General features: G+C 36.3%; 1 long non-coding RNA gene and 2 other non-coding genes across 3 annotated transcripts; 1 reads left to right on the forward strand and 2 right to left on the reverse strand.

Moving 5' to 3' along the window:
* Window positions 1-104, reverse strand: LOC112497345 (small nucleolar RNA R71). Its single transcript, XR_003064144.1, has one exon. It is a non-coding gene; the product is annotated as a small nucleolar RNA R71 (small nucleolar RNA).
* Window positions 105-10,527: 10,423 nt separating this feature from the next.
* LOC127900407 (uncharacterized) lies at window positions 10,528-14,126 on the reverse strand. Its single transcript, XR_008052513.1, has 2 exons — window positions 13,535-14,126; window positions 10,528-12,441 (listed from the first exon to the last, which is right to left on the reverse strand). It is a non-coding gene; the product is annotated as an uncharacterized LOC127900407 (long non-coding RNA).
* On the forward strand, window positions 11,707-11,813 carry LOC112497383 (small nucleolar RNA R71). The gene has a single exon (XR_003064181.1). It is a non-coding gene; the product is annotated as a small nucleolar RNA R71 (small nucleolar RNA).
* Window positions 14,127-14,225: the final 99 nt, after the last annotated feature.

Genomic DNA, 14,225 nt, shown 5'->3' on the forward strand with positions numbered 1-14,225 from the left:
ATTCGCAGGCAAATTTCATAGTTTACTCAGAGAGAAGACGAGCAGTTTTTCGAAACATGGGAGCGATTCAATGGACTACTCTTGAAGTGTCCACATCATGGGTACGAGAAATGGCACCAATGCCAATACTTTTTGGAGGGATTATTGCCAAATGTGCAAGAATGGCTAATGGCAACAAGTGGAGGAGAGGTAATGTCAAAAAGTGCATCAGAGATTTGGGAATTCTTCCAGCGACAAGCGGATAATTCCCAACAATGGAGTCGATCACTCAGGAATACTGAAAGAATTAAAGGAGTGAATGAGGTTTACATTGGTGAGTCAACTTCGGGAGTTAAAGAAGTCAAAGAGATGGTTGAAGGTCTCTCTCGACAAATAGCATCGTTAACGACTGCTATATCAACATAACCACATGTCATGACTCATACTCAGATCAAGTCAATGCCATAGGTGTAATGAGAAAACCATCAAATTACAACCCATACTCCAACACATATAACCCTGGATGGAGAGCCCACCCCAATTTTTCATGGTCTCAAGGATTCCACCAAAATAGACCAGCAACTTCAGTTCCACCAATGCAATAAATTCCTCAAGTTCCTCAAGCCTCTCAGCCACTATTTAGACCATATAATCAGAACCAAAACTACTCTCAACCTAGACCATGGGAGGATGCATTCCAGAATCTCAATAATCTTACTCACTCCACGATTGAGCAACAGAATCGCACCATTGATGGACTACAAAATGAGTTGAAAGCAGGCTTCAACTCACAAGCCCAATCAGTTTCAAGCCTCGAGAAGATGGTGGGACAGCTTGCTTCTTTAGTTCAGACCTTGGCAATGACTGTTGAGAAAAGTAAGTTTCCAAGTCAACTAGTGCCGAATCCTAAAGGAGTGCATGAAGCAAGTACCAGTTCACCACAACAGCATGGAGAGGTCAAAGTAGTCATGACCTTGCGAAAAGGAAAAGAAGTCGACAACAAAGTAGAGATGCTGGTGACAAAAGAAAATCAAATTGTACCTGTGAATATTGAGGACTCATCACCGGAGGAGAGAGAAGAAACCAACCCACGAGAATACGTTCCGAAAGCTCCATTTCCTCAGAGGCTAGCTAAAGGAAAGAAGGAAAAATCCACAGGTGAGATTTTTGAAATCTTAAAACAGGTAAGTGTTAACATCCCTTTACTTGATGCTATAAAGTAAGTTCCATCTTATGCCAAGTTTCTTAAAGACCTTTGTACTAAAAAGAGAAATATTCATGTTCAAAAGAAAGCATTTTTAACAAAAAACGTTAGTTCTATCCTCCAACACAAAATTCCTTTAAAATGCAAAGACACAGACTCCCCTACTATCTCATGTAGTATAGAGAACCACACAATTGAGAATGCTTTGTTGGATTTAGGAGCTAGTGTAAATTTGTTGCCTTACTCTGTATTTGTGAAACTTGGACTGGGAGAATTACACCCAACTCCAGTGGTGTTACAGCTTACAGATCGATCAACGAAAATACCTCGTGGTATTGTGAAGGATGTGCTTATCCAGATAGACAAGTTTTATTTTCCTGTTGATTTTATTTTAATTGACACTCAACCAATATAGGATTCAAGGAAGCACATCTCCATTATTTTAGGCCGACATTTCTTGGTAACTGCGGATGCTCACATTCAATGCAGGACTGGAAATATGCAGTTGTCCTTCGGCAACATGACTATGGAGCTAAACATCTTCAACATTGCCAAACAACCTCAAAATGCAGATGATGGAATTGTTGATGTAGATTTAATTGAAGCATTAGTTGATGACACCTTTCTTTCAAACCTTAGTGATGACCATTTACAAACATGTTTAACTCACTTTGGTTTGGATTTTGATATTGACAGATCAGTCGATGAGGATAACGCCCTACTTGACTCAGCACCATCCATGGACACTAATAAATGGAAGTCAAGAGTTGAACAACTAACACCATCAGAGAAGAAACTCATCCATCATCAAAATCATCACTGAAACTCGAGCTCAAACCATTACCCAACACATTGGTATATGCATTTTTGGGAGAAGAAAGTACTCTACCGGTAATTATCTCATCATCCTTAAACGACGAATAAAAAGGTAAATTGTTGGATGTTTTAAAAGAGCACAAAGGAGCATTAGGATGGACCATAGTGGACATAAAAGGTATAAACCCAGTAGACTGCATGCATTACATTCACCTTGATGAAAATGCTAAACTTACTAAAGAAGTGCAACGTCGGTTAAATCCTAACATGAAAGAAGTTGTTAGAACTGAAGTTCTTAAGCTATTAGACGCAGGTATCATTTACCCAATTTTTGATAGTTCATGGGTCAGTCCTATACAAATTGTCCCCAAAAAGTCAGGAGTCACAATAGTTACCAATGCTGATAATGAATTGATACCCACTAGAGTAACTACATGATGGCGTGTTTGCATTGATTATAGAAAGTTGAATTATGTCACACGTAAAAACCATTTTCCTTTACCATTTATTGATCAAATGCTTGATAGATTAGCAGGCCATGAATTTTATTGCTTTCTAGATGGCTACTCAGGATACAATCAGATCCCCATAGCACCAAAAGATCAAGAGAAGACCACTTTTACTTGCCCTTTTGGCACTTTTGCATATAGGAGAATGCCATTTGGATTATGTAATGCACCTGCTACATTTCAATAATGCATGTTGAGCATTTTTTTCTGATATGGTTGAACGATTCCTTGAAGTCGTTATGAATGACTTTTCTGTCTTTAGTGATTCATTTGATCAATGTTTACATCATCTAACACTAGTTATGCAGAGATGTGTCGAGAAGAACTTATTCTTAAATTGGGAGAAGTGCCATTTTATGGTAAAATAAGGTATTGTTCTCGGTCACATCATTTCGAGCAAAGGTATTGAGGTTAACAAAGCCAAGGTGGATTTCATTTCAAATCTTCCTTTACCCAAAACAGTCAGAAAAGTAAGATCTTTCCTTGGGCATGCTGGTTTCTATAGACGTCTCATTAAAGATTTTAGCAAAGTTTCTAGACCCTTATGCAATCTACTTGCTAAGGATGTACCTTTTGTCTTTGATGATTCATGTCTTGTGGCATTTGAAAAATTAAAGCAGTTGTTGACATCATCACCCATCATTCAGCCCCCAAACTGTAGCTTACCATTCGAGCTCATGTGTAATGGATTTGATTATGCAGTAGGAGGAGTATTAGGACAAAGAGTTAATCGAATTCCCCATGTTATTTACTATGCCAGTATGACATTGAATGATGCACAGTTGAACTATTCAACTACTGAAAAAGAAATGCTAGCAGTAGTGTTTGCATTAGAGAAATTTTGATCTTATCTCATTAGTTGTAAAATAATTGTGTTCACCGATCATGCTGCTCTTAAATATCTTTTCACAAAGAAAGATGCAAAAGCTAGACTAATTTGTTGGGTATTACTTTCGCAGGAGTTCGACTTGAAATTTAAAGATAAGAAAGGCATAGAAAATATTGTGGCTGACCATATCTCTCGTCTCCATTTTGACACAATTATGGAAACATTACCATTGAATGAGTCATTTCCAGATGAACAATTGATGAGTATGGAAGTATTACCGTGGTATGCTGACATCGTGAATTATCTTGTTACATGTCAACTTCCAGAGCATTGGACCAAGCAAGACAAGGCCAAATTTTTTGCAGAAATAAAGAATTTCTTTTGGGATTACCCGTATTTGTTCAAGTATTATACAGATCAAATTGTTAGACGATGTGTCCCAGAAAGTGAAATTCAAAATATCATTTCATTCTGCCATGAACAAGCTTGTGGAGGCCATTTCAGTGCTAAGAAAACAACGACTAAAGTTTTACAATGTGGTTTTTATTGGCCAACTATATTTCGAGATGCTTACACTTTTTGTTCCTCATGTGATAGGTGTCAACGAATGGGGAGCATTACGCGAAGGAATATGATGCCACTAAATCCAATTTTAGTGGTTGAGATTTTTGATGTATTGGGTATCGACTTCATGGGACCCTTTCCCCCTTCTTTTGGCCATCAATATATATTGGTTGCTGTTGATTACGTATCGAAATGGGTAGAAGAAATTTCATATAGAACTAATGATCACAAGGTGGTGATAGGATTTTTGAAAAGCAACATTGTTTCACGCTTTGGATTCCCTCGAGCGATAATCAGTGATGGTGGTGCCCACTTTTGTAACAAAGCATTCAAAGCTCTTTTGACAAAGTATTCAATCACTCACAAAGTGGCGACCCCATATCATCCGCAAACCAGTGGCCAAGTTGAGATCTCCAATCGAAAAATAAAGCACATATTAGAAAAGACGGTGAGGCCAGACAGAAAAGATTGGTCATTAAGACTTGATGATGCATTATGGGCATATAGAACGACTTTCAAGACCCCGATTGGGATGTCATCCTACAGACTAGTGTATGGAAAAGCTTGCCACCTACCAGTAGAACTCGAGCATCGTGCGTACTGGGCCATCAAGAAATTCAACTGTGACATGCAGCAAGCTAACTCAGAAAGAAGATTACAACTGGCAAAACTTGAAGAAATTTGCAATGACATATACGAAAATGCCAAGATTTACAAGCAGCGAATGAAAGTCTTCCATCACAAGCAAATTATGAGAAAATCTTTCACTCCAGGTCAGAAAGTGCTTTTATTCATTTCTCGCTTGCACCTATTCCCAGGTAAGTTACGCTCTCGATGGTCTGTCCCCTTTATTGTTCATACTGTTTTTCCACATGGGGCAATTGAAATTAAGGACCTAAAGAACGGTGTCATGTTTAAAGTCAACGGTCAAAGATTAAAGCCATATCTAGAGTACCAACCACATGGAGAGGACACCAAAATAAATTTGAGTGACCTACTAGATTTGAATTGAGTTTTTTTTTATTTCTTTTCGGTGATTTGATTTTTTTTCCTTCTTTTTATTATTCTTTTGCTAATTATTTTTGTATAAGTGTGTTTGTTTAACCATTAAGTTTTCTCTTATCATTGTTAATCATGAGTGTCATAGCTAAACAATTCCTCTTGAACATTCTTAAAAACTTCAACGTGTAAAATCTCATCTCAAAAAGCAAATTCGATTTTGTAAAACACATCGTATTTGGACTCTGCAACCACCAGAGTTAGTAGCCTATGTTGAGGATTTAGAAAGCCAACTCAGAGACATTGAGAGAAGTGTCTACAACATCCAGTTGGAGCTTGAGGTAAATTCAATAAGAGGACGATTGTGATTTTCTTTATGTGCTTTAGTTTTTTTTTCTTTGTTTATGTGCTTAGTTTGTTACTCCGGTGAAGTGGCGGATAACGGTACTCCGTGACAATCAAGTCGGTTACTTCAGTTTCCCATAATAACTGATATTCTGAGGCGAAGATATGGACAGAAACGAGATTTTAGCAAATCTTCACAATCGATTTCCTTCACTTCCTCAGAATGCCCTCCTTATAATCTATAAAGCTTAGTCCAAACGCATACGATTGCTCATGAGGAATAACATACCTGTTGACATCCGTTGGTTAATCGAGGCTAAAGTACGATTGACAGGTGAGTTACCTCCAAAATTTATTGCATACATGCCTGGTTATGGTAAAGGAAATTATGCAAGAAAACGAAGAACTCGAAGAATTTGTGTTGCTTGTCATAAATGTGCCAGAATGAGATGCAATAAAAACCCATGTTCTTTAGGAATGGTGTATGATATCAGGGAAGATAAGATTCAATTCATTAGGGATGGCTTGAATAATGAGTCATTGGATGATATCCTTTTGTCTCTTGAAACGCATCACAGTGAATATTTGCAAGGAGCAATTCTCTAGTTATGGCCATTATTCTAGAAAGAGCATTCACGATATAGTCTCAGGAATCTGACTATAAACGACTCTGTTTGCCAGTTTATAAGAAAACTGGATGGGAAGCCTATCCTCGACCCATAAAGGGCATTCAAGCTGTTTCTGGATGTAAAACCAGAGGAAGATATGAGCCACAGTTGTAACTATCTGTAAATATCCTTTTACTTCACTATTGTTTTATTTTACTGTTGTTTTATCATTTGCATTATTGTCTTTAATAATTTTATTTTATCATTTTTTTTCTTTTTACTGTTTGCTTTTTGACTCTCAAGCCATGTGCTTTACACGTTAATTGACACTGACATGCTACCTCATACACAGCTGTGACCCACTGTCACCAAGATTATTAAATATGATTTTTTGTCAAGCACTCACAAATTTTTTTTGAGAAGTATCTCAATGGCAGCTACTCTCAATAGACAATTCAAGAACATTTGTGTGCTTTCTGGATTTAATTATGACAAACATAAAGAGTTCGTTGAGGCAACCATGGATCTTGGTCGAAATATAGGAGAGAGAAAATTACACTTGGTGTACGGAGGAGGTAACCGAGAGTTATCAAAATTGGTCTCAGAAGCTGCTTTTGTCAGAGGAATCTAAGTGTTAGGCATCATCCCAAGAGCCCTAAAACCTTTGGGCAGTTTGTCTGACTCACCGACTGGAGAAGAGTTAGTTGTCTCAGGTATGCAAGAAAGAATAACTGAAATGCTTAATCATGCTGATGCTTTTATTTTCTTTCCAGGAGATCTTGCAACACTAGAGGCACTTATCACACTAGCATCTTGGGCCCATCTGCACATTCACTAGAAACCCATCGGTTTGTTAAATGTCAATAACTTTTATGATGGTTTCATCGCATTTCTTAACTATGCAATAAAAAACTATTTCATTCCTTCCAATGCGAAAAAACTTTTTATTTGTGCTCACACTGCTAATGAGCTACTTGATCTGTTACAAGCTTATAGACCGGAGCCAGACCCTGGACCTTTGTGTTGGAGCGTCCAAATAATGATGGTAACAGTAGCCGCAGTAAGAAGTACAAATTAGATTTAACTCTTCACTTGTAAATATTTTATTCTGTGTTGGACCACCCAGGTGATGTCTTCTAAACTCTACTTCTTTCCTTTAAAACATTGAGGATAATGTTGCGTTCTGGTTGGGGGGAGGGAATAGTCGACAATTGTGGAATCTTGGTTAAGTTTTTACGATTTTTTGTTGTAGAAACTAATTGTTGCTAACTTTTTGTGTTGAAGATGGCTGAATATGGAGTGTAGTGACTCTAGAAACGCATCTTCATCGTTTGAAAAAAAAATAAAAATAAAAATAATTCAGACATTTTCTTTTTCTTTATTAAGCTTTGATATTCATTTTTCTTCTTCTTTTTAATTTCTCCTTTATAAATATACATTTTCAAATTTTTTAGTCGAAAATGGCTGAATATGGAGTGTAGTGCCTCTAGAAACGCATCTTCTTAGTTAAAAAAAAAATCATTTTCTTTTTCTATCATTTTAAGTGTAACTTTTCTAATTAGTTTTTCTACATCATTTTCACATTTCTGCATGCATATTTTCCTTTCATATTTAGAATAGGTTGGGGGGTAGAATGTTGTTTGAAAAAAAAAATTGTGTGATTTGTTTTAACATTGGATGACATAATGAATTTCAAATTTTAGTATTTGTATTATCTTTGGTCTTAAGTGATATTACGCCATGTTTGCTACTCTACATGTTGATGTCGGAGACAAATATGTGTTGCTTAAAGGAATGAACATGTCATAATAAGTACCAAGTGAGTTTTTGAGCCTATCATTTTTCTTGGAGAGTAACCGTTTTGCCCATTCTTCATACAGTTTAGCAGTTTATTATTTTATACACGATCTCTAGATTTCTTTTGAGTTAACCCTTAAAAAAAAGTTGTAAAATTAAAAAAAAAGAAGAAAAAAAATGTGTGTTGCTACATCTGGAGACCAATCTAACTAGTAGATATGGGAGATTATTTAGAGCCCTAAAAGATTATGGAAGGGTCATCTTTGATCCGTTTGAGCCTTTCTAGCCATCCATTTTATCAAATATCCATAGTTAACCCTTTTGAGCCTTAAAAAAAAAAACTTTTCTTTGTCAAACTTATCATTTTGACCCACTCCGATTTGGCGTATTACCCAATATCTTACAAGTTCCATCACCTATTTATGTTTGAGAAAAATATAAATAAATATTTTGTACAGTGAAGTTATGCCCAACAAAAGCAAAAATAAAAAAATTGTTGTTTAAAAAAAACAATTATAGGTGAAATTCACCTTGCAACTTCCAAAAAAAAATCTCTACATTTTTCTCAAACATACACTTTATTTTCCTTATTTTCTCTCCTTTGTTAGCCATATCCCTAACCTACGTTACGTCCTAATAAAAGTCTTTTTTTATTTTAGGGAACTATAGTCTGAAGTAGAAGCTAGTTATATGGGCTAAAATGCATAAAAAATAAATAAATAAATTGGGTTGACTAGCATTTTTATTTGACTTGAGATCGTATTATTTCTAAGCTGATGGCATATTTCTTTCATCTTTGTGAGAGTATGTGATATCACTTCTTTATTATTTTCTTTCAATTACCATTCATTGAAGTGACTATTTTTATTGGGTTTAATTTCTTTGTGAGAGTGTCGCTACTTCCAGTTAGATTTTGGGGTTTGACATGTCATTCTTGAAAGTAGCTATGACAAAGTCTACTGGGTTGATTCATATGGATGGTTGATGTGGGTGTGATATTTCTTTAGACTGGAGATAATGCTTATACTTTTATTTGATTACTATCATTAGTCTGATTGAATAAACATGATTGCTAAAAAAAATAATGAGAAAAAATTATTTTGGATTTGAATTTTATTTTCGCTTTATTTGCTAGGGACTAGCAATAAGCTGGTTGGGGGGTGTGTTGAGTGCTAGAAAATGTATACTTATAAAGGAGAAAATCGTCATTTACACTTCAAGTTTTACTAACACCCTTACTTTTATGTATTTAAGCTTCTTGTCATTTAATTATGTGTGTTGTATTATAATTAAGTATTTTATGTATTTTAGGAGCATCATAGTCATTTCACAATGAACGAGAGATTAGACGGCAAAACGGACATCACTTTTGAACTCAGGACTGTCGAAAACCTTAGGAGGAGCATAAAAGGAAAAATGGTACAGTCTACGTTACTGTTCACGACACTGTTCACATAGATGGATCGATGACGTGGCATTGACCGATGATGTGGTATTGACTGATGAGGTGTCACGATCCTGTTGGACTAAAATTCTTATGCACTGTTTATTGGTGACGTGGCAGCATATTAGTGGACCAAAAATTACGCATACGGTACATGCATATACATAGGATTATTTTCAACCAAACCGCGTTACTGTTCAAGCCGGGTCAAACCATGTCACTGTTCAAACCGTGTACTGTTGACTGATGACATGGCGCAATCCTGAGCGTCCAAACTGTTTTTGATTCGATGGCCATGATTTACTCAATGTATCTATAAAAAGAGGGCATCCTCCCTTAATTTGATATCTCTTGATCCATTTTTGGGCTTTATTTTCTGTAATTCCTTCTCCATCTTGTATTTTCTATGTATTTTAATAAATTCCCATTTTACCCCTAGTTCAATTATGAGTAGCTAATTTTCTTTCAAGCTTGGGTTGAAGGTGAAGTCTCAACATGTGTCATGGGCTTTATTTGGTAAATTTATTTTCTCTTCCCCTCTAATTATTCTGGATGTTTTGACTTTTCGTCAATAAATAATAATAATCTTGTCTAGATACCGCCTTAGTTTCACCGGCTCCCTAGTACAAGGTTATTATTATTTGGCACGATAAGCCCTTAGCACCATATTGATTAGAGTGTGGTTCATGAGGTGTGGATTCCCCGTCATGATTTAATTAGCACTAATAAGGAATATTTAGCCCATGGTGCATGTTGATACGGATCCAGATACGCAAGTGTCGTATTTCTATAGAATTCTCTTCAATTTATTCTCGCCATTTCAATTCCAATTTTAAGATAATCTAAGTCACTTTCACCACAAATCCAACCACCCTTATACAAAATTAATTCTACATATAATTAAAATCCACCTCCTCGTGGGATCGACACTCGTCACCATTAATCTATTCTATAATAGATTCGTGCACTTGCGAGTTCAATAAAATTTGCACAACAGTCATTCACTCTCATGGTTAATTCTCCTTTTTGAACATCAATTAAAGTCTTTCTCGTGGCTAAGAATGGTCTCCCTAGAATGATTGGCACTTCTTTGTCTGCCTCAAAGTCTAGCACAATGAAATCCACCAGAAAAATAAATTTATCCACTTTTACCAACACATCTTCAATCTCTTCTGGATATGCATGAGATATGTCAGCAAGTTGTAGAGTCACTGTTGTTAGTCTACATTTACCAACTCCCAATTGCTTAAACACTGTTAAAGGCATGAGATTGATATTAGCCCTCAGATCATAAAGTGCTTTGCCACTATATTTAGTGCCTATCGAGCATGGGATTATGAAGCTTCCTAGATCTTTCATCTTCTGTGGTATCTTACTCTGAAGCATTCGGCTACACGCTTGTGTTAGGGCAACTGTTTCTAATTCTTCCAGTCTTCTTTTTTTTTTGGTCAAAATATCTTTAAAAAATTTCGCATAATTTGGCATTTGCTCTAGAGCTTCCACAAAGGGGATATTGATATGTAACTGTTTCAGCACTTCTAAGATTTTGCTGAACTGCTTGTCTTATTGCTGTCTCTGGAACCTTTGAGGAAATGGTGGTGGACGCCTAAAGTATTGTGCTACAGCAGGCTGTACAGATTGCTTCTCTTTTACCATGTTCTGGACTTCTGGGTTGGTGCTGCAGCGTCGTTGTCCACATGTGTTGGATAATCTTTTTCGACAGATGTTGTAGCTTGGTTGCTCTTACCAGTGTGCTGTGAAGTGGAGGATTGTGACTCTTTTTCAATTTGAGTTTCTTTCTGGATTGAAGTGGACTCAGCTCTTCTTTTTGGTACACCAACGGGACTATGAACATCATTTCAGATCTTAAGTTAATCACTTTGCAGTGCTCTTTCCCTTCTCTTCTTGCGTCCTCTGTATTACTGGGTAAACTACTTTGAGGTCTGTTGCTCAATGTTGTAGCAAGCTGTCCGATTTGATTTTCCAAGTTTCTCAAAGATACGGTATGACTTTAGACAACTGCTTCATTCTTCACAATGTAATCCTTAATCAAACCTTCAAGGGAGCTGAGTTGATCATTGTTGATGCTTCTTTACTCTTGATTTTGCTGATAAAATATACTGGGTGCTGCAGCAGTCTGGTTCTGATAACTCCATGAAAAGTTCGGATGCTGTCTCCATCTAGGGTTGTAAGTGTTTGAATATGGATTGCTCTGGTTATGTCTATTGAAGCTGCCCATATAGTTAACCGAAGCTGGATTACCAGGACAATTGTCAAATAAATGCATTTCTCCACAATAAATGCAAGACACATCAGAAATATGGTTAACAGTTGCTAGAGCAGTAGTTATATCATTTACCATCTTTGTTAATGAAGTTACTTAGGCTAACAATGTTGTCAAGGCATCTATGTTATGGACTCCTGATGTTCCTCTTGTTGCAGCTTGTCTGGTTGATGGCCATTGATAGTTATTATTGGCTATCCTCTCCAAACTTTCGTAAGCCTCATTGTAAGACTTAGATAACAAGGCCTCATTTGCTGAAGCGTCCACCATTAATCTAGTGCTTGGGTTGAAACCATTATAGAAAGTTTCCAACTATATGCAACAAGGAATACCATGATGAGGACATCTTCTGAGTAACTCCTTAAATCTCTCACATGCATCACATAAGTTCTCATCTTCAAGTTATTGGAAAGATGTGATCTCGTTCCTCAACTTTGCATTCTTGGTTGGCAAGAAGTGTCTTATCCAAAATTTGTCAGCCACATCATTCCATGTAGTGATAGAATCTGGTGGTAGAGAATTCAACCATGCTCTTGCTCGATCTCTCAAAGAAAACAAGAAAAGTCTGAGTCTCAATGCTTCCAGTGATGCTCCAGCAATCTTAAAAGTATCACTTACTTCTAAAAATAACTTAAGGTGTAGATGAGGATCTTCGGATTGCAAACCATTGAATAACCCTACTATTTGAAGCATCTGAAACATCACGGGTTTGAGTTCAAAATTGTCAGCTTGAACGTCAGGTCTAAATATTCCCGGATGTATGGCTTGAGGAGTCAACACTGCGTAGTCTTGAATGACTCTATCTCTATCGTTCGCCATGTGAATAATGTTGTTGTTCCCTGGTTGCCTTTGAACACATTGTCCATTCAAACCTTTATGTACATTGACTAGTTGTATCTTCTCTCTATGGTTCAAGTTTCTCAAATCTTGCAAATCATCCATTGCTACAGCATCTTGTAATTTCTGATGCTCTCTTCTCAATCTCCTTGCAGTTCTTTAAATTTCTGGATCAAACTGGAATTCAACATATTTATATTTGGGCATGCAAGGGTTGCTAGATCACCTATGTCAACAAAATAAACAAATCAAAATAAAATTAAAAATTAGCACCGTTAAAACTAATTTTACAAATCACAATGAACAATCAATCCCCAGCAACGGCGCCAAAAACTTGTTGGGTATAAATACTAATGCTATTAGTGTCCATGTGCAAGTGTACATATCAAGTAATATAATGATAAGTATTCAAGATCATCTCCACAGGGATTAATGTTATCAAACTTGCTACAGTAATTTTAACAGTGCAGATTTTGTTCTAAATTAAAATAAAACAATTAATGAAATTAATATACTAATTAAATAAAAACGCAATAAATAAAATGCAATAAAGTAAATTATCACGTCAAACTCAAGGATAAAACCAATGGGAATATAGAGTAGTTGAGTGAATAAACTCTCCTAATGGTCTTGACTATTTTCTAATGGTTGGTTCGGTTGCTGCAATATCTACTATAGCACTGGGTAGAATCCTTATGCATCCTCAGCAGTCGCATGTTAGATACCTTATATTTATATGCAACCAACAGTGATAAGTTATTATGCCAATATAAGATATAACATTACATGCTTATGTTATATTTATCCTACAAGGTGAATCTCTATGTCTAGTTCATCACTAATCTTAAATCAAGCATTACCGTTTTGGGACTCAAGTAAAACTCAATCCAGAAAACTAGTGATGGCAGTGGGGCGGGTTCAGGGCGGGAATCATGATCCCCGAACCTGAACCCGATTTGGAAGTAATCCCCGAACCCGACCCATACCCGAAAAAAAATTAATTAGGGATAATTCGAGGATGCACCCGATAATCCCTGAACTAGGTGGGGATTAAAATGGGGACCCGTTCCCCATTTTTTTCATAAAAATTTATAATTTTAAATATTTGGATTTTTTCAAAAAAATTAATAATTATATATAGATTTTGAAACATAAATTTATCCTTAGTTAAAATCGTTGGGCTGTATTGCAATTCTATTGAAAAAAAGAAATTACGGAAAAGTGATTCATAAAGAGATGAAAGAAATTATGTTGAAAGTAATGAAATAATAATAAATTCTACAATTGAAAAATAAGATTAGATCAGATCGGAGACAAACCAAAGCTGGAAGCATGATGGGAGGAGGACATAAGCTGCTTGTTGGCCATATTAATTCCAAGGGAGCTTATGCGTTCATGGCCCAGGCTCCGACATCCAACACCACCAACAATTTCTTCGTGGTCTCCATCACTAATTCTTACGCTTAATTTCAGAGATCTCAAATTCGTGGTAGGTTATAATATGGATTTTTACATTTTCTTCTATTGGTTCAAAAAGTGAAGCTCTTTAAACCCAAATGGAAAAGTGAGAAATGAGAGCGGTGAGAAAAAGTGAATCAAAAAGTGAAGCCATGGCCAGGAAGGTGAAGCTTCATTGGAGTCTTGGAGGCGGCAATGTGAGTGACTCCTGTGAGTTTAGATCTAGGGTTTTAGTTTTCTTAAATTTTTTTAATTATTTAATTAAGCATATGTACTTTGATTTTTTATTATTTGATTAAATTAAAACATTTTTTTTTAAATTTTTTTAAGTAAAGCATATTTCGGGTTTGGGTTTGGGGGCCCGATAAAATCCCCGAACCCAAACCCAAAATTTATTTAGGGTTTGGGTCCATCCCCAAAATGGACCCGTTTTTAAAATTAAATCATTTTGGGAGCCCATACCCAACCCGAATTGATTGGGGACCCATGGGTATGGGCCCCCTGGGGAATGTTGCCATCTCTACGGAAAACCTAATGCAAGATCAAGTATCA

Source organism: Citrus sinensis, chromosome 2, assembly GCF_022201045.2.
Source record: "Citrus sinensis cultivar Valencia sweet orange chromosome 2, DVS_A1.0, whole genome shotgun sequence".
Classification (NCBI taxonomy): Eukaryota; Viridiplantae; Streptophyta; class Magnoliopsida; order Sapindales; family Rutaceae; genus Citrus; species Citrus sinensis.